Here is a 22,275-nt window from a genome sequence, read left to right on the forward strand (position 1 = left end):
AGAGAAGGAAAAACCTGCTCTGTGGAAAGAACAGAGGCTACCCAGACTCTTGGGAGTCAAGGAGCCTCCGGACTCAAGGAACTTCCCGAGAGTAATTTATTTTTTTCAATTATTGTGGTATAAGGGGGCCATCCTTCCTTTCCTCCATCCCTACCTCCATGTGGAAGTAAACTTTGGAAGTTCAAAGTAGGGGGGCAGGCTCACCTATAGGGAGAGGCAGATAATGGACAGCAATTTCTATTTACTTCTAGGACTGAAGCCATAGGGAAGGAACTTACAACCAGTTCTCCTTATTTTGTAGAAGTTTTTAATTTTTCTTTTTTGATTTGTTTTCCTAGGAAATAGATAATCTTAGTGTTAATATAGCAACCTGTGTATATAGGTGGGTGGGGAAGGTTACATGGAAGGGAGACGGGGAAGTATGAAGTTCAGTTGCAAGAATGCTGGTTTTGTTTTGAAAGGACCTGGTTCAAATCTCAGTTCTGTGTGATCTTGGGTAAATCACTTAACCACTCTGAGGCTCAATTTCCTCATTTGTAAACTGAGGATTCAAGTATTCAAGATAGTATTCAAGGTCCCTTCCAACTCTAAACCGTGTGCCCCTACTTACATGAAAATATTTAGAATTAGTGCATTCAACCCTTGGAACCATTCTGCCTTTAAGAAGTTCAACCCCTCTAAGACCTAAGTTGCATGGGATAACAGAGAGACAACATGTTGGAGGTAGAGTCCTAGGCTTGGAGTCCCAGAGCAACTCACAACTACTCCAACCTTGAGTCCCTTATCTATAAAATGAAAGAATTGGAATTTTTCATTTCTAAGCCCCTTCTAGCTCAAAATTTATAATCCATGATCATGTATGTTGTAAATTCCTTCAGTCATCACCCCACTATTTCTCTGCACCTAAAGTCATGTCAGATGCTTTTGTACCCTCCCTGTGAAAGACTATTGGAACTTGACTTGACTCTCCTATTTCAATTTCCTTCTTCTCCACTCCCAGTATATAATCTTGAAGTCTTTTCAAAATACCTATCTTTCACCATCCACGTCATTCTCACTTTAGTCTGCTCCTTCAGGCCTCCATCTGTACCTCAAGGCCCCTGTTAGAAGCACCATCTTCAGATATCTCATCTTTCTCTCTCTCTCTCTCTCTCTCTCTCTCTCTCTCTCTCTCTCTCTCTCTCTCTCTCTCTCTCTCTTGCTCTCGCTCTCGCTCTCGCTCTCGCTCCCCCCCCCCCCACATTCTTTGTGCTCCCTCTAACCTCCAAGTTGTAGGTTCTTCCAAGGCACAGCTCAAGTAGGAAGCCTGTCCCAAACCCCCAGACACCAGTATCTTTTCCTAATAGACTACTTTCCATCTAGCTTGTATTTATCATAAAGGAACCAATTTGTGTGTTATCAAGTATTAGTCCTCCCTGTTAGATGGTAAACTTCTTGAGGGCAGGGTCTGCTTCACTTTAATGTCTCCAACTCTTAGCCCAGTGAGACATAGAAGCAAGGCTTAATAAATGTTTATCCATTGATTGTCATTCATGCCTGTGTGACCTTCTCCTGGATATTGTCTCTGCTGCTACAGAAAAAATGAGTTTTAGCAAGGGGAATCATCTTTTCTTTCCCTTCTTGGGTCACTCAGGTCAACTAATTGTAAGAAGCAAAGACTTCTAGAAGCCAAATTGACTCTGAAGATGAAATACATTTTGGTGGTTAAACTTTTAATTTTAATTTTATTTTTAAATAAACTTTTCAACATTTGGGTTTTTTTAATTTTTGAGTCCCAAATTTTCTTTCTCTCTTCCTTTCCCCCATCCTTGAGAATGCATGCAATTTAATAAAGATTATACTTGTACAAGATGAAATCTCTCTTGATGAATGTTGCCTCTTTCCCAACTTTCCTCCCTTATTAACACGTTCCTTTTTTTGATTCCTATTGTTTCATTTCCTTATTAATTTCCCAATAGAGTCAGCCAAAGTGATCAATGCCAGCCTGAGATTATGACTTCAGATCCCTTGCCCTCCTGTGATTGGTTCAGTAAAGCACATGTCAGAAAAGGAAAAGAGGAGGGTGGAAACAATTAGACTAAACTCCCACCTTCTACTAGATAGGAGTTTATCTGATCCATGTGAAGGATGAAAAACTGAAGGCTAAGAGTGCACAGGCAGAGGGGAAGTAGTCCTGGAAAGGAGAGCACTGTTGTTTCACTCTGGCAGTGAGGACAGTTAAGCAACTGTTCTCAATAATAATTATTGATGACCCCCTTCCTCTCTATCCACCCCCTTTCTTGCCCCAAATACACAGTGTTTTAAGATTTACCAAACACTTTCACAAAAAAAGTTAAGTGACTTGCCCAGAATAACTCAGCTAGTAACTAACTTAGGCAGCTTTTGAACTCAAGTCTTATCTACTCCACCTTTTACTTACCTGCCTCATGTTTTATCTGTGCCAGTGCCAATTTTTAATGTATCTAATCATGTTATATTATAAATTAGAATTTCATCTCAATTTCTAGGAAACATCAAAAGGGTTTAGGGGAGAAAGAGAGAGAGAGAGAGAGAGAGAGAGAGAGAGAGAGAGAGAGAGAGAGAGTCCTTCATATCTTTTTTCTTTGTAAACCCTTTGGGAGCTTCTTTCTATAAAACATTGTTAAACTAACTAAATTTCTAGGTTGTCCAGAAAATCACATTCAGAGGAATATTGCCAACTGTGAACTCTGAGGCAGGAAGGAGATACAGTGAGACCATAGTATTAGTAAATGGGAAAAAGACATAATTTCTAATCAATATATAGCTTTCAATCACAGAGTACACTCTTGATAATTTGCTGGCATCTCTCCTTCTACTCTCACCCCACCAAGTTTCTGAAAAGGAGTTTATGGATGAAACTAAAAATGATTCTTGTGGGGTAAAAGTGAGAAGTAAGATATTAGAATGTTAGAGGCAAACCATTAGATAGGGCTTAGATTCTAAGTTAGCCCACACATTTTACAGTTGAAAATATCAAGTTCTGAAAAGATGATATGACTCAAAGTCTTATAGCTAGGTTAGTGATATAGCCAAATAGATTCCTCATGTCTTGACTCAAGTAAAATGCTCTTTTCTCAACAAATCACAAATTCTCTTTGAATCACAACAGAGAGTGAATGACTTCTGGATAACTAAGCTTTTTTTTTTTAACAATGAGATATATATTAATAGAGCATATTTTCTCTGACTTGAACTGCTATAGCATAGTAGAATTTTGAACTTGGGAGTTGGAAGGCCTGGATTTGAACTTTGTTTCCTGAGACAGTGAGGTAGTATAGGGGATAGAGTTCTGGGTCTATTCTGAGTTCAAATCCAAATATACTTACTAGCTGTGTGACCCTGAGCAAGTCACTTACCCTCTGCCTCAATTTTTTTAAACTATAAAATGAACAATAATGTCGCTTACTTTGCATGGTTGTTGTGAGGAACAAATAAGCTAATATTTTTAAAATACTTAGCAAATAATAGGTCCTTAATTAATGCTTATTTCCTTCCCCTATCCCCAATTAGCTATTGGACTTTAAGGAAGTCAGCTCACATTTTTGAATTTCAGCTTCCTCATCTGCAAAATGAGCACAATGATAATTACACAAAACATTTGGATATCCATCTCATTCTCTTCTTCCCATTCAATCCTATGTAGAACTCATTTTCCATCTGTAGTTCCCTCCCCAAATACATGTATTGATATGCCAGCTCAATGAACTAGCCATTCGACTGTATATTGAAATGTAGACATTAGGAATCTATAAGATACTATCACAAAAAATTTGACCTTTTTTCAAGAGGCATAAAGATACACAAGGTAGCGATCAAATATTTTGGCACAGAAATTTCAGTGATAAATAGCTGCCTAAGAACCAGGAATAAAAGACTGTTAAGGAGAATAGAGTTTTGGTTCCTGGTTCAGCTAATGGTATTATATATACCTCTATTCTATTTCTAGAAAATATGAATAAAAGACTGTTGGAGAGGGTACAGTTGTGGTTCCTGAGTTCAAATAAGGGTACTATATTTAACAGAAAGTAAACTCTAGAGGATGTGTTGAGATTGACGTTGGGATCCAGTCTAGAGTGTGACCTTGGATGAATCAACTAAATTCTTTGGAGATCAGTTTCCTTGTGGATGGGATACATAAGATCCCTTCAGCCTCTGACACTCTTTTGGTTTAGCTTCATTAGCAACCTGGGCTGTGTTTATCAAAATTTCAAACCACTGGGTGGTTTCCATAACTACAAAGTGTGTCATATCCGGGTCTTTTAAACCACATCTTCAATGCAGATAGGAATCACAGGACAGATGATAGAGGAATAGGGTCATTAAATTCAACCTTTATTCAACCTGCTTAAAGTACCTCAGCATTTTGACCTGCTTAGTCGTCACTTGCAGATTATAATTTGTCTTTATACAGGGCTAAAAATAGTACAGAGGTTTGTTTGCTATATGGGGGAAAGAGGTGGATCCCAAAAGGGATAGAAAGTCTACTTAGTATGACTGATAAGAGAGAAGAGACAGAAAGACTCAGTTCTTATTTTTTTTTTTGGTCTCTGCCAAAGGAAAATGACCTTTGCATGAGAAAGGACAGAACAAAAATGTCTAAAAGGGAAATGATCCCCAAGATAAATAAGGAGATGGAGAGGAGGCACTTTGATATCTTGATTAGTTTGCATAAATTGGACTGTATAAACTATATCCTCAAACACTGAAAGAACTGGTACCATTTAGTACTGGTTTTAAAGTAGAAAAGTAGTTCTGTAGGATAAACTAAAGAAGGAAATAATTGAAGTCAGTAATCTTACTTTTCTTCAATTTGCTTTCCAGGATGCTTGGATCAATTCATAGCTCTACCAACAGTACATTATTGTGGAATCTTTTCACAATGTTCTTCAGTATTGATTACTGCTTTTTTTGGTTATCTTTGCCAATTTGCTTAATATGAGGTAAAACTTCAGTGTTTTCACTTGCATTTCTCCTATTAGTAATGATTGTAGAAAACCCTCACTTGAAAATAATTTCAGGAAAAACTGGACATCCAATTGGCAGAAATTAGGTATAGACTAGAATCTTATATGTAAACTATAAGTTTAAAATAGAAACATGAAAAGTCATTCCATAAAAAGAATTAGAAGAGAACAGCATCAGATATATTTCTCAGTTATGGCTAACAAGAGAATTTTTAATCAAATTAAGATGACAAATGAACACAAAATATTCAATAGATAATTTTAATTACATGGAATTAAAAAGCTCTTATAATAACAAAAACAATGTAAATAGTATAAGAAAGGAAGTGACTGGGGAAAAATCTTTAGATCCAATATCTCTGATAAGCATATGGTAATCAAGATTTTATATATATATATATATATATATATATGTATGTATATGTGGAACTAAAACAAATATGTGATCAAAATTGAATCTCCAACTGATAAGGGATCTAACTAAATAAATAGTTCTCAAAAGAAAAATAAAAACTGATTAACAACCATATGAAAGATTGCTCCAAATCATTACTAATAGGAGAACTACAAGTGAAAACATTGAAGTTTTACCTCATATTAAACAAATTAGCAGATATCCAAAAAAAGCAATAATCAATATACTGAAGGACACTGTGAAAAGATCACAATAATGCACTGTTGGCAGAACTGTGAATTGGTCCAACCAGCCTAGAAAGCAAATTAGAAAAAAATTTGAATGAAAAAAAATAAAGCAAATGAAAATTATATTAAAGAAACGAATAAAATATTCAATACCTCTGAACCCAGAGATTCCATACCTAGCTACTTATTTCAAGAAACTTGATGATAAAAAGATAGTTCCCATATATATACCAAAATACTTATAGCAACATTATTTTGTAGTAGCAAAGTATTGGAAACTAAATAAATACCTATTTGAAGAATAACTAAACATTGTGGTATAAATACAATTGAATATTTCTACTCTGATAAAAATAATAAATATGAAGGATACAGAGAAGCATGGGAAGACATGAAATAATATAAAGTGAAATAAGCAGAATTAGGAAAACATATATAGTGGCAACAATGTAAATGGAAAGAATGATCAATGACCAAGAGGCCCAAGCAGGTGATATGAAGCTGCATCTCCCTCCTTTCATTTCTGAGGTAGGGGATATGGAATACTTCACATAATGTGAGCTTTAGTTGATTTGTTGGTTAGATTTTTACTGAAAAGGCTCTGGGAAGGAGAAGACTACATTTTGAAATGGATATGATGTACAAACAAAAGATACCAGGAATAATCAAAATATTTTTAAAAGAGAGAAAAAGAAGGAATACCTGGGATTTTTGTTATATTTAAAACATCACGGAGAATAGTAAAGATAAACAAGTCTAGAGAAGTACTAGTTGTCTTAATTTTCAAAAAAGGGAAGGGTATAGAATCAGCTAGTCAGCCAATCAGTTAACAAGCATTAAGTGCTTATATAGAGCAGTGACTTATTTACCTAGCTTGGGGGGGAGGATACAAAGAAAGGCGAAAATTAGTCTCTGCCATGAAGAACTCCACATTCTAACAAGGGAGACAAAATACAAATAATAATAAAAAGGACAAAAAAGGAAAAAAAGAAATTTACATGACAATTTTATTATATATTTAAAAGGAGTAGTAGTTTATACATCATAGATTTTCAATTTTACGTGTAATTTTTTTAAATAAAACTATGTTATGAAAATGCTTTTTTATTCCATAAATTAAAAATTAAATAAATAAAAATTAAAAAGCAAACAATTAGGTACTATACACATAAACATTGGATGTTTGGATGATAATCTGAATGAGTAAAAATAAAAGATTATCTAGTTATGAACTGGGGTTGGAACGGGGATGGGAGTGGGATCAAAAAGTACTTCCTTCCAAAGATGAAGTTAAGTCTTATAGGACACCAAGTCATTAAAGAAGTTGGGGTGAGGAGGGACCACATTCAAGGCATGGGGGATACCCAGGGCAGAGGAACAAGGATCAGAGATGGAGTGTTGTGTTTAAGGAAGCAGGTAAACCAGTGTAGATATATGGACCCCAAAGTTCATGAGTGGGGGGGGAGTATGAAAAGACTAGAAAGGTAGGAAGGGACCAAGTTATAAAAACAGTCAGAATGCTTTATTTTTTATTCAAGAAGAAATAATGAGCCACTTGAGCTCACTGAGCAAGGGACTGACATGGTTATAACTATGCATTAGAAAAATCATCTTGGCAACTACATAAAAGATGGGTTGGAAGGGGGAGAGATTTGAAGTAGGAAGATCAGTTAGAAGGTTACTCCAAGTGCAAGATGTTGAAGACTCAACTGGAGTTGTGGCCACTTGGTTGGAGAGAAAGGATGTAAGAGATGTTATGGGATTGGAAATGAAAAGATTTTACAGCAGATGGAATATATGGAGTAATTGAAAGTGAGGATGATGCAGAGATTGAGGGCATTGGTGACTAGGAAGATGGTGATCTCCGCAACAGAAATAAAGTAGAAGTAAAAAGGGGGAAAGTAACAGAAGAATCAGAGTGAAAGTATTAATTATATCCAGCAAAATGTTCCAGGCTAGTCTCCAGAAATAGCCAATTCTTTGAATTCAATCAGAAAACTTGGCACAATAGAAAGATAGAGTCTGGAGTCAGGAAGATGAGAATTCATATCCAGTATTACTAGATGTGTGACCCGGAGTAAAACACAACTATTGTCTGACTTAGTTTCCTCAACTATAAAATAAGAATCATAATAGCACTTAGCCCCAAGGATTGTTGTGTGATAATATTTGTAATATACTTTGCAGTATATTTAATAAATGCTTATTTCCTTCTTTATTATTTTTTAACATTGACTGATTGGGAAGGTTTTGGAGGAAAGGTGAGTTCTGTTTTGAAAATATTGATTTTGAGATGCCCATAGGAGATCCTGCTAAAACTGTCAAACTGGTAGTTGGAGATCTGAAACTGGAGCTTAGGGGAGAGACTAGCATTAGATATGTAAGTCTGTGATTCATTTGCATAAGGAGCATTATCTAACTCTTGTGAGAGTTCTTATAGAGAGAAAAGGGAAATGGGCTAGGACATGGAAGAGGAGTCAGGAAAGGAGACTGAGTAGCACTCCTTTGGACAAATAGGAGGAAAACTAGATGAGGAGAGCATCATGAAAAACCTAGACTAGAAAGAAAAAAATATCCAGGAGGAGAGGGTTATCAGTAATGTCCAATGTAGTAGAGAAGTCAAGAAGAATCAGAACTGAGAAAAGGCTATGAGATTTGACAGTTAGGGGATCACTGGTAACTTTGGAGGAGGAAGATTCAATGGAATGATGAGGTCAGAGACCACATTGTAAAAGGTTTAAAAAACAATGAGAAAAGAGAAAGTATAGGCACAAATTGTAGGTGGCTTTCTTTAGGAGTTTAAAGATGAAGGATAGGAAAGTTATAGAACAATAGCAAACAGGGATGGTAGGATTAAGTGGTTGTTGATTTTTTCCTTATGGATGGATGAGACATGGGACAGGAGTCTACAGACTCTAGGTCAATGAACTTGACTTTGATTTTTGGCAAAATTAGATTTGTTCTCTTTGTCCCCTTAGGTCAGAACCAGTAGCAATGGACAGAATTTGCAAGAAAGTAAATTTAGGTTTAATGTCAGGAAAATTCATCGAACAGCTTTGAAGTGGTGCTGAAGAAGTAGTGGGTTCTTGAAGAAGAAGAGGTTGGATACCAACTTATCAGGCTTGTTTTATTGGGAATTCCTTTTCAAGTATGAGTTTCAACTCTAAAATTCTGATTTGGGGCCCACTAGGTAAAATTTCAACTATATCAAAGATTGCTACAAATCATTCATAGTAAGAAAACATTCTGAGATTACATTTCCTATCTAGCAAATATTCTATTTTTTTGATTAATTGTACAATGGACCAGTCTCCAAACAAATTTATGTCATGGAAAGGAGTTTTTTCCTGGGTTTAAAAAGGAATACAAGGAACTGAAATAAAATCAGGAAACCTGCCTTCCAGCCTCAGTTCTTTCTTTGACCAAATGTTTCATTTCTCTGCATCTCAGGGTCTTAATTTGTAAAATGAAAGGCTGGACTAGGTGATTTCAAGGGGCCCTCCTTTGGGTTTTTGTGGTTCTATGATTTATAGGAAACCTATCAAGTCTAACCAGTATCCATACCCTAATGATTTTCCACCTATCATAATCATAGCTTCCTACCTATTTGCTTTGAGAAATGGGGTAAAAGGAAAGATGTGATGAAAAAAAAAACAAGGAAGATGCCTCAAAACAGCTTGTCAGCCATTTAAAAGCAGACAGTAGAATTAAAGGTGCTAAAAATCTGTTCCCTGCCTCCTTACTTTTCCTCACTTCCAACTATAGGTTCACCTTTCATCCTCATCCTTACAAATGACCAGGTATTCTGAGTACCAGAGCAAATTCATTTAGTCGAGGATCTCAGTTTTCTCATTTGAAGGACAGAGATGATAATAGCAGCTCCCTCGATTTACAGAGGTTATTTCAAGAGACAAATGACATAGATATACAAAGCAACTTCAAAATGCTATATATAAATGTTAGTTGTTGTTATTTTAATTTCATTACTATTATTATTATTTTTTTACTATTAATGGCAAAGTTTCATTTTATTGCTCTTATCCTGAGAGAAATCAATTTTGAGGGGGGGGGGTGAAATTTGTTTTGTTTTGGTCTAGTTTTTGCAATTGCTATGATCATTTATTGATTCTATATAGTGCTTTATGATTTGCAAATTGCTTTCCCTAAATTATTTTATGTGAATCACTAGGGAACTGCTTAATGATAGGGGAAAAGGGAGGGGATTTTTTACAAATGACATGAAAAGGATTTTGGAGGGGTTTTTTTACTGCAGAGAGAGGGTAAAGGAGGTCCATTTAGAGGCAACTGAAAAGAGAGAAAAAGGAAAGGCAAAGAAAAAGAGAAGGAATGAAAAGAAAAAAGGTGGGAGGGAAAAGTCACTATTTGTGAGAAGAACCAGTAAAAAAGTAGTCTACATAACAGCTTGAACTAATCATCCAGTTTTGCAGAATTAATGAGGTGGAATGAATCTAACCAGCTTTTCAGAAGCTGTCCAGACTGGCACCAAACATTTAAAGATTCATGAGAGAGAGCAAGAGTTGACATCAGGTCAACCTGGAGGCAAGTTGGAATTGTTTAGATTCCCCCACCAAACTCCTGTACTCTGATTTCTTCTTAGTACATGGAGTTACCTCATCATATATAGGAGAATGTGGAAGAGGAGTTGGTTTGAGGAAAAGGAAATGAGTTCTTTTTTAAACAGGCTGACTTTGAGATAACTCTGGGACATCAAATTTAAAATATCTGATAGGTGGTTAGTGATCCAAGCCTGGAGTCCAGGAGAAATATAAGGACTGGATATATTGATTTGGGAGTCACCAGAATAGATATAATAATTAAACTCAGAGGATAAAGAGAAAAGAGACTGCTGTTTTCACTGTTAGGGGGCTTGATATGGATGAGGATCCAATAAAGGAGACAGAATCAGTAGAGGAAAAAATTAAGTATCCAGAAGGAGAGGGTAGTTGATAGTGTCAAATGTTACAAAGAAAAAGTTATCAAATGTGGCAATAAAGAGATCTCTGGAAACTCTGAAAAGAACAGACATTAATTTAAGTAAGGAGTTCGAAAACATGGTAGAATGCAAAGATGGTTGTGCCTCAAAGAAAAAAGGGCAGTTCATCAGAGGAGAGGGTTTTTGGGGAAAGGTAATATAAAAGAAACATATCTATAACTGCTCAATGTATACTACCCAATCTTTCTCACCCCAAAATGTAAAGAGGGGAGGGGAAAGCTTACTCAATTGTCATCGACTCAACTATGGTAATGGGTGCTGTGGAAGCTACTTCATGGGAGGGAGTATAGGGAATGTTTGTTGCTACAGATTCCTTGTTGTTCAGTCATTTTTCATTTGTGTCTGACTCTTCATGACTCCATTTTGGAATTTTTCTTGGCAAAGATACCAGAGTGCTTTGCCATTTCCTTCTCCAGCTCATTTTACAGAAGAGGAAACTGAGGCAGACAGGGTAAAGTGACTTGCCCAGGTTCACACAGCTAGTAAGTGGATGAGGTTGGATTTGAAGATGAGTCTTCCAGGAAAGACTGTGAGGACTATCCCTATTCCCTGTGCTGCTTAACTGCTCACTGCTGGGGAGTACCCGGGAGTAATTAGGTTATAGATTCCCTGAGCAGCCACATCCAAGTCTTCTATGGGAGGACAGTATATAAAAGGGGGAAAAGAGCAGAATGGGGAGATGTTGAGTTAGGGTAGTCATTTTTGAGACAAACTCATGATTGTCGGGGGGGGCTGGGAAATTTTCCATTCAATCAGTTGTTGGACTGCATACCTCTTGTGGTCAAGCCTGGGTTCCATTGGGGTGTATGTTTCTATGATTCCCAATTTGGAGATCACTGTTCTAGAACATCAACTCACCCTTCTTAAGCCCTACTACTATATTTCAGGCCCTGTGCTAAATACTGGAATGTGGAAGTGAAAAGATTATTGGACTTCCTTTGACACAACAATTCAATTCATTAAATTCTTCTGGGCTTCACTTATTTATTTTTTTTTGGTTTTTGCAAGGCAAATGGGGTTAAGTAGCTTACCCAAGGCCACACAGCTAGGTAATTATTAAGTGTATGAGACCGCATTTGAACTCAGGTTCTCCTGACTCCAGGGCCGGTGCTTTATCCACTGCGCCACCTAGCTGCCCCATGGGCTTTACTTTTTATAACATGAGGGAGTTGTACTAGATACTTCTAAGGTATCTTCTAGTTCTAATTCCAAGGTGCAGAAAAATAAGACTGACTTGATTTTGTTGGGAAACCTGTTTTAATTTTTAATTGCAATTTTGTGGGGTGTAATAAAAGCTTATGTTTGGAATATATTATGTTCAAAGAATAAAGATATCATTTTAGAAAAGTTTCTAGGTTAGCTGTGGAAAGCAGCTGTTGAACTGGTCTGTTGTAATTAAAAACAAAAACAAAACTCTATTAAGCTCTGAGAATGAATCATTGTTTTAAATGAGTGTTTGTGAGATGAGGAAGCTTAGAACACCACAAAAACACTGACAAAAAGGGAAGTGGAAGGATGGTACTCCATACTCTCCATAGTTATAGGAACAATCACCATGTTTAGTAATTAACTTCCACATTCAATCAAGTTTGAATTAAGTGCAAAGGAAAGAGCCTTACTACTGGCTTATCAAAGAAAATGATCAGTTAACTAGATAAGCTAAGTACAACAGTTTAGTTAATGGATGGAGTAATGCCTCAGAAGTAGTTTCAGATTCAGGAAAGCAGTTAAGATGATGAAAATCTCTGAGAAGGTTATGACAGGAAAATAAGGGTAAAAGAGTCTAACAATTTCATATTGATACTAATGGCCAATGAATTAAGCCATCAGAGCACGAGGTTCTGAAATCAAATCAGAAAATAGGATATATTTAATCTAAAGATGGTGATAATTTTTTTTCAGCCATAGCAAATCACAGAAATGATCTACTAAGGTACATATAGATGGCTAAGGGTAGGGAGAGGGTGTATGTTCTACATTAGTGGAGGGAATATCCATATATATTACTTAAAGGTCCTTGAAATATTCAAGGAGTATTTTTGGAGAGGCACTGTGAAAAAGTAGATAGAGAACCATCCCTTAGAACCAGGAACACCTGGTCTCTAGTCTCTCCTCCAACGCAGATCCTGAATGAATTACACCTCTCAGCATTCTGGACAACTCTCTAAGAAACTAATATGGAAAAAAAGAATTCCATCTTTTTCTGGGAGTTTCTTTATACCAGTGATTCTCTTTTATTGTTCATGGACTCCTTGGCAGTTAAGAGTAAATCAAGGAGTTTACTCCAAAAATTCCTTAATGGCATCTTAAGCAGTAATTGTAGAATATTATAATATACATTAGATTACCCTGAGAGTTCACAACACATTTTTGGAGGTTGAAAGGAATTCTCAGAACATCAACAAAAATTGGGAACCACTACACTATACTAATGAACTCACTGGTCTAGTCTCTATCTTTATTATCACTATGATTCTTATCTAATGGCAGGTAACAAAATTGCTGCCACAACCATAAGAGAGGGTCTCTGGAATGTGTGATGAAATGATTCAAACCCACAGTCAGTGGTTCACATTTTACAAACCTGAATGTCACCCATAAAGAATAAATTATGAGTTATTTGGAAGTATTCCATAGATCTCATTATTATTGAATTGGTTAAGTAATTGAGAATATTCTCATCAGATTTGCAGAGTGTGATACATTAAGATGATTTTTAACATTCTGGAAGATAGAAATAAATTCAAAATGACTTGGATAAATTGGAAAATTACTCTACAAAATAGAATAAAAATCAGTAGACAGCAATGCAATGTAATGCTAGAATAAAAAACCTACAGAAGAGAAGCTTGATGGTGCAGTGGACAGAGCACTGGCCCTGGAGTAAGGAAGACCTGAATTCAAATCCAGCCTCAGACAAGAATTACCTAGCTGTATGACCTTGGGGAAGTCACATTAACCCCATTGCTTTAAATAAATAATTTTTCTTAAAAAGCCAACAGAATAACAGCAGGATGATGTCAAAACACATTTGCACATACACATATTTTTATGCATTTGCTTTAAGTCTACTTGTACCTCACCCTAATTTTTACTGTCTCCGTACTCCTTCAATTAAGATTTGCCACAAGAGAGTTAAACCCATCAACCTGAAACATGCCTCCAGTTGCCCAGAAATTATGACCCAATCATAATAGTTTTATTCTCTCACACTCTGATTTGCAGCATTTCTCAAATCACCTTGATCAGGTAAACCAAATATTAACTCTCCATCCTTTGCACATGCAAATGTTGCTCTAAACTGGATACCACAAAACCTAGAAATCACCTTTCTAATATGCCCACTCCCCCACAACTATCAGCATTAGTAGGACATTTAGATAGTTCCTTTAAGGCTGGGAGTTAAGGCTAGTGAAGTGGACAATAATTCACAGCACTGGGCAGGTTCAAGATTTCCCCCCCTCCCTCAAGCATTCAGCTAGTAGTTTTTAAGAATCTATTAGATAGGGGTGGCTAGGTGGTATAGTGGATAAAGCACCGGCCCTGGAGTCAGGAGTACCTGAGTTCAAATCTGACCTCAGACATTTAATAATTACCTAACTTGGGCAAGCCACTTAACCCCATTGTCTTGCAAAAACCTTAAAAAAAAAAAAAGGTAGATTTTTCAACCCAGGTCCTTTGATTCTTAAGATTCTCTAATCAATGAAATTTAAAGGAAACTTTTTTCTCTGTAATCATTCATAACATTTACTGGTTTTCAGTGATGCTAATGAATTCAGATTTTCATCCTTGGTCAGGGCATCCACTCTTGGCTTAAACATTCATCTGCTCAAAGGCAGCCCAGCCTGTCTGACTCAGTCCAAGGATTCTATATTTGATGTTAACTCCCAGCTCCTTCCCCTTCTCAATCAAATTTAGACCTGAAAGAAACAGTGAACAGCTTTCCTTTGTGCCTGACCACACTTCTATGGGTACCCATGCCATAGTAGAGATTACCCTCTGGTGTTTTGGTAAACAATCCAGACAGCAAAAATTTGTGTTACCAGTTCTGTTCCCAGTTCTCTTTTCAGTCAGGTTTTGAAACATGGAGACTGTTGCAATGTCAGAATCCAAAGTGAGAAGAATTTTTCACCCATTGTCAAAGTGAAGATGAGAATGTGCATTCTTTCTTGCCTTTGTTGACTTTTCTTCTTCCTGATTAATTCCTTTTTTGGCATTCCTTTTCCTAGAAAGGGTTGCTAGGTGGTACAGTGGATAGAGTGCCTGACCTGGAGCAGGAAGACTTTTCCTGAGTTCAAATCTGGCATCAGATAACTTTCTAGCTGTATGACCCTGGGCTAGTCACTTAACCCTGTTTGTCTCTGTTTCCTTATTTCTAAAATGAGGTAGATAAGAAAATGGCAACCAATTCCATTATCTTTACCAAAAGAACTCCAAATCAGATCATGAATAGTCAGACACAACTGAAACAACTGAACAAATTGTCCTAGAAAGGTGGCTTCATGGGGGTTCAAAGAGCACTGAATTTGGAGTTAGAAATTCAGTGCTCTTTGAATCTAGTTTTGAGTCCTGGATTTGCTAGCTGTGTGTTCAGGAACAAGTCATTTAACTTCACTGATTTCAGGTTCCTGGTCAGTAAAATGGAGAGTTTCGATGGTTTATTTCACAAGATTTTGTGGGGAAAGCACTTCATATGAATGAATGAATGAATGTATGAATGAAAAAGAACTTAAGCATTTATTATTGGAATATGGCTAATATATATATCATTATGGCTATGCCTTTGTAAAGTTTAAAGCACTATAAAATTAAAAATTTATTACTTGTTTTCTATATATGCTTTCTATTTTTGGCTCTTTCCATTCTTTTTAATCCCCATTATATGTTGAATTCCTCACTTTATTCTTTTGTTCATCTTTTCCTTGCTCTTTCTTAATGGCTTTTTCTAATGAATAACAGAAATACAACTAAGCTAGTTTTTATCACGGCTCCTGTCCTTGCATTTTTCCAACTCAATTAAGCCATTACCGGAACTAAATGAGGCATGGAGCCTAGAGAAGTCACACCTGTTGTCAGGGAGACGAAGTGCACATGGCTGAGTAGTTGGCAGGCAAGTGGGAGTGGATGGAGCCAGTGGTGTGTGACCTGTCCCTGTTTTTATGTTTCCCTCATGCTGAAAGATCACCTTCATACCAAAGCAAAATATTCCTTCCTTTGTATAAAAGTCTTTGATCAAGACTGGAGAGAGGATAATGAAACTTCTATGTAGCATATGTCTCTAAATAGCTATGCATCTATATTTATGGAAGTTAATAACTTATATATGTATATAATAATATATATAGTATGATATGAGTATAATATAATATAGTTTATAATATACATATTAATAATAATATATGGTATGATATATAGTATAATATAATATAGTATTATTATAATAGTAGCATGACCCAAGTTCATATATCTTTTTATATATATGCACATATTCACTTATATATGTATGTGTCGATTTGTGTATGCATGCATGCACACATTTTAGGTGGCATAAAAGATAAAGCTGGCCCTGGAGTCAGAAAAAAACAAAGTTCAAATTCAACCTCAGACACTTACTAGCCATATACTAACTAATGGTATAATCACTTGGTTATACATATTGTGTGTGTGTGTGTGTGTGTGTGTGTGTGTATTTGTGGGTTTGGGTAGCGAGGTAACATAGTGGACAGAGCATCAGACCTGGAGGTAGGAAGACTTGAATTCAAATCCAACTTCAGACAGTTAGACCCTGGGAATGTCATTTAACCCTGTTTGTCTCAGTTTGCTCTTCTGTAAAATGAGCTAGAGAAGGAAATAGCAACCCCCCCAACATCTCTGCCAAGAAAATCACATTTGGGGTCATAAGGAGTTGGATACAATTGAAATTGAACAACAATAAATTTATACATGCATGTATATCACTTAACACTGCCACATACACAACTCCCATGTATTTTCATGTGCACATCTAGTGTTTACCTACATGTTCATGGCAGACATACATGGAAACATGTCACATGAATGTGTTATCAATCAAGTAAAGGATAGTAGAAGGTTTAGCAGAATGAGTTATACAGGGCTAGGGATGCAGAGTAGATGAGTAGAGGGTAACATTCTTCACTCATATCAGATTTTATGATGACATATAAAAATATATACTTATATGTATTATACGTATATGTATTTGTGTGTACATACACACATTTACAATACATGTCCAGAACAAAGGCAAAAAAGTCCATATTCTACAGAGTTGCCACTACAGCTACTATTCATTAAAGATAGCTTGTTCTTTCTGAGCTCTCTGTAGTAAAATAAATGAAATAAGTAAATTCCTATTTGGTATTAGGTTCATACTTGTCAGACAAATTTCTGAGAAATGGAGAGATCACAGTTTCTATTCTTTTAGTATGAGGTTGATAAATAGCATAGGGCAAATAACTGAAACTTTGGTGACTTACTTTTCATGTCTGAAATGTTCCCTGATCTCATAGAACTTTATGCTCTTCTTATGCACTTACCACATAATTTATATTATTTGTGGACTCATCTGCTCTTCCCTTCTTAGAATTTAAATTCTTTCAAATTCAAATTCAAATATCAAGTATTTATATCTCTCCCAAAACATGCTATGGTACATTTATTACATATTGTATTTAATAAACATTTCACAAGTGAATGAATAAAAGAACTTAGGAAAGTCATTTTCCTTGTCAAGAAATGTAGAATTTTGAGAAATTTGAAGCTGTGTGTTTAAGGAAAGATGGTAAGGGAAAGTGTTCTGTTTTGTGTGATATCATTCCTTCTCTGAAGGAACACCCTAAATCTTCATCACTCACCTTCTTCTCCCCCCTCCTTTTCCATCCACCCCAGACTCCTTTTCACAAGGCCTTCCAATATCAAAGTAAATACTGGTTTAGGACTTGAGAATTTGAGCCATGACCTAATCAGCAAGTCATTCTTATTCCCCAAGTCCTTCTGTGCCCTCTGGGCCTGGCCAAAAGTGAACCACATCTCATTTAATGAAATTGAACTCAAAAGTTCCTTTTCGATTGCTAATGTTTGACTGTTTTGAAAATAGTAGCACATAAGAGCACCATAAGAAAGAGATTTTAGAACTGATCTAATAAAATCCATTCATTTTTAAAAATTTCTTTTTATTTATTACATTCAATATTTTCCAATTACATGTAAAAAAACCAATCTTTTTTCAATTTTTTTTGAGGCAGGTTGGGTGATGTGCCCAGGGTCACACAGTTACTAAATGTCTGAAGTCAGATTTGAACTTAAGTCCTCCTGTTTTCAGAGCTAACATTCACTCCACCATGCCACCTAGCTGCCTCTTTACCAATCATTTTTTAAAATTTTGAGTTCCAAAGTTTTATGTCTTTGTACCTCCCATCCTCCTCTTCTTTGAGAAGGCAAGCAGTGTGAAGCTGGTTATACCTGTGAAGTCATGCAAAACTTATTTCCATATTACCCATGTTGTGGAAAAAAAATACAGACAAAAAAAATAAACAATCCATTCATCTTACTACTGAACAAAATGGAGACCCATATCAATGAAATCATTTTCTCAATGGCATGTAGCTACTATGTGGCCTCACTGGGAATGAAAATCAGGTTGACTTCTGGTCCTTCTCTTTCCAGGACAAAGAGAATGAGAAGGAAGCATGGAGAAAAGAGAGTGAAGAGAAAAGGATGAAGAAGGAGTTATGGAAAAGAGAGAAAAGATGGGATAAGGGGAAGGAAAGACATACAGATAACTGAGACAGAGAAAGGGTTGGGAGAAAGGAAAAAGGAAGAAATCTCAGAATTTGAGAGATATTAGAACATTGAAAATAGAATTCAGGAGGAAAAGGGATAGGAAGAAGAAAGATATAATCATATAATCCATGTCTGCATTCTATTCAAACTTTCACATCCACCCTGGCTGATAGGGTGCACAGATATAACTGAGTGTCTTTGTCAATGGCTACTGAAACATGGCTAGTACATAACCAACTCTAACCCTCTGGGGGTGAGGAAGAGAGAGGGGAAGGGCAGTGCATTTGACTCCTGAGGCAACCATGAAATCCTCTTTGAAAAGAACCTACATCTTCCTTTTTATGCCGTGGTATTTGGTGATTGGTATATGTTATAAGCTAAAGGTGTTATAGCAGATATTCTAAAATATAAAGGTAGTTAAGTGACACAATGGTTAGAGTGCTGGCCCTGGAATCAGAAAACCGAAGTTCAAATTCAACTTTAGACACTTTCTAACTATATCACCCTGAACAAGTCACTAATCTTCTTTCTGAATCAATTTCCTCATCTTTTTGTCTTGTTTTTGTTTTTGTAAGGCAGCGGTATTAAGTGCCTTGCCCAGGATCAAACAGCTAGGTATCTGAGATTAGATTTGAACTCAGGTTCTCCTGACTCAAGAGCCAGTGCTCTATCCACTGCACCACCTAGCTGCCCCATCAATTTCCTCAGCTATAGAATGCAGTTAATAATAAACACCCACCTCTGAAGGTGTTGTGAGGGTCAAATAATGTGATATTTGTAAAGCATTTTGGAAACCTTAAAGTAAAATATAAATGTACAAAATAAATGCAGTTTTAAATATAATAATAAATATATTTATATCTAATAATAAAAACAAATACAAGAAAAAAATAAAATATTACAAAATAAATATTATTTTTCTTGGGAGTTTGTTTGAAATAACATTATTTGAATCTAAATCTGTGAAGCATCCTTATGTTCTAAATCACAGAAATATCACTCAAACTCTTTTGGATGCAAGAGAATAGAATGTTTCCTTCCTTTTTTTTTAAAGAGGCTATTAGGACAATACCCCAAGAAGTTTACAAAATTAAAACAAAAGTCATAAAAATTTCAAATAAAATATATTTCTGATGTTTCAGTAACTGGGAAATGGTTGAACAATTTATGGTATCTGAATGCAATTGATTATTACTACACTGCAGGGAATGAAAAATATGAAGAACTGAAAGAAATATGGGAGACTTATTTGAAGTTATTGAGGGTGAAAAAGACAGAATAAAGAAATAGTATAGACAATGAATAATTCAACAGTCAATAATAAAGTTAACATTGAAAGGCACCAAAGCTATTGTTAAATAACAGTGGTCAGTATTTTATACTAAAACTGCAAAGACGTCTCTAGTCTAGCCCCTTCATTTTACAGAGAAACTGTCATTGAATTTGAGAGATCAGAGTTCTTAGCTATCATCTCTTATTTTTATTTATCATGAGACCAGTAGACATAAAGTTACTTGCTCAAAATTCCACAGTTAATATCAGTACTCCAAGAATAACCTGGCTCCTCATGTCTAGTCTGATTCTTATTCCATGGCAACACATTTCTCTCACCTTGTTTTATAATTAACAAGGGATAAAGAGCCCCCTTTCTGACCTATTTTGCTTGGTAATCCAGATTGATTAAAAGGGAGAAGACAGCAACAGGGGAAATTACCTGGATTCTTGCAATAAAGACCTTAATACATGTCACATATTAATGTCAATTAGGTGTCACCGGCTCATAACTCTGATCCTGTCACTCTACTGATCATAAACATTTTATGGTTTTCAGGTGATGATGGAGTTCCTCAGAGCAGTATTCAAGACCTTGTACAATCTGGCTGTCACTTACCTTCCTGGTTTTCTCTCATATTTTTTCCCCTCTTGTTTTCTTATGCTCCAACCAAGCTGGTTACTCTCTATCCCCCCAAGTACATTCCAGGCTTTCTTGCCTCTGTCCCCTTTGTTCACTTAAATTCTCATGTCTGGAATGCTTTCTCTAATCATTGTTGTCTATTGAAATCTTACTCAACATTTCAAGACCTACCTCAAATGCCACTTCCGCTGTTAAGCCTTCCTTGACATCAGCACCGCAGTGGGTGACACAAGTGATTGTTTTTCCCTTAATCTGAATCTAGTACTCAAAATACTCAAAGGAATTTATGATCTCATTGAAGAAATTCCCTCAAGTAATGCAAATCTCAGCCTATCCATGCCTGTCCATCTTGAACTACTCTTGTCCTTGTCCTCCAGAATTTAGCCACAGAGGCCACCCTTCTTCAGGAAGAAAGTTGAGGACTTTCTTCTCTTTTTTCTTGATATTTGAAGGACTGAGGTCCTTTGTTTCAGGGAGAAATTTGGAAATAGTTTAAAAATTTTGTAATTTCCCAAAGGCAACTTAAGTCTATTCTTCTCCTGTTCAAGTCTAGGTTCAATTAAACCATTTACAATGTATGTTACATATATTAATATATATATATATATATATATATATATTCAGAATTGAGATTGTGTGCATATACCAATCTATACATATATGTATAATTGTGCTGATTACATATGTAATATGTATGTAAATAGATATGTGTCTTTATATAGATAGGTAAATAATGTACATTGTGAAGTATGAGCTTTTTTGTTGTCCATTTACTTGCCTTTTGTATTCATGCTTATCCAAAAGGTTTTTCCTAAATGGATAATTATAAATTAATCTATATTCTAAATGCAGACTGAAGAATTAAGTATTAAATTGAGTTTTCCATTTGATAAATTAGGTATTTGTTGACCAAGAGTTTTAGAATGTTTTGTTCTCCTTGTAGCAATTGATTTACATTGCTATAATTCTTTAAGTTGATTAAGAAGCATATTTAGGAAGTCTACAATGTTTCAGGGATAGATACAGTCAGCTAGCACAATTCATATGCAAATAGGAGCATCTGAAAGATCTTGTGATCTTTAGAAAATCCCTCAGTTTGGGCTCTGTACTAAATCTCTGTCATGACAATGGGGGGAAAAACCTTGGTGAGCAAATGACTTCCTCTTTTAAAAGTGCCTTGTGTGGCATTAATGATCAGTTAATTATTTTTTGTTCAGTAATTTCAATTGTGACTGATTGTGATCCCATTTGGAATTTTTCTTGACAAAGATATTGGAGTGGTTTACCATTTCCTTCTCTAACTCATTTTATAGATGAGAAAACTGATGCAAACAAGGTAAAGTGACTTGCCCAGGGTCATACAGTTATTAAGGGTCTGAGACCAGATGTGAATTGAGGATGATGAGTCTTCCTGACTCCAGGCCTGAAGCTCTATTCATTGAGGTGATCTAAAAATTGTATAATTGAGTTTTCTTAGAACCCTTAGCCCTCCATTTCCCCAAGTTTACCACCATGAAGAATTAGAAGAAGGAACTAAGAAAATTTTCTTTATTTTAATGAATCAAAGTATTCATTTTCTAAGGGCCAGATTACAGGTGATAAGTCTCTTCACACTCATTAAATTGATCCTCAGAATATTTGCAAGTAGTCTAGAGTCAAGTCCTTATTCAAATCTTTTCCAGCATGGATAATGGTCAACTAACTGCAATCTTTGAAAATCCAGGGTACCATATTGAAGGATGAAAGCAAGACTTGATAGATATTACAGCACTCTATATTCCTGTTATTCATTTATCCTATTTCATTATATTTATCTGTAAACAAAGATATGCTTACTTCTTATATATTCATCTCTAAGAGTCCCTTGCTTCATTCAAAGGTTATTTCTAGCACCATTTCCCATTTGAGACTTTTCT

The 22,275-nt window shown here is 35.8% G+C and overlaps 1 protein-coding gene across 1 annotated transcript in view; it reads left to right on the forward strand.

The window, feature by feature from the left end:
• CASR (calcium sensing receptor) overlaps positions 1 to 22,275 on the forward strand; it is a 166,457-nt gene that overhangs the window by 45,387 nt on the left and 98,795 nt on the right. The window lies entirely within an intron of this gene.

The sequence above is a fragment of the Macrotis lagotis genome, chromosome 1 (genome assembly GCF_037893015.1).
Source record: "Macrotis lagotis isolate mMagLag1 chromosome 1, bilby.v1.9.chrom.fasta, whole genome shotgun sequence".
Lineage (NCBI taxonomy): Eukaryota > Metazoa > Chordata > Mammalia > Peramelemorphia > Peramelidae > Macrotis > Macrotis lagotis.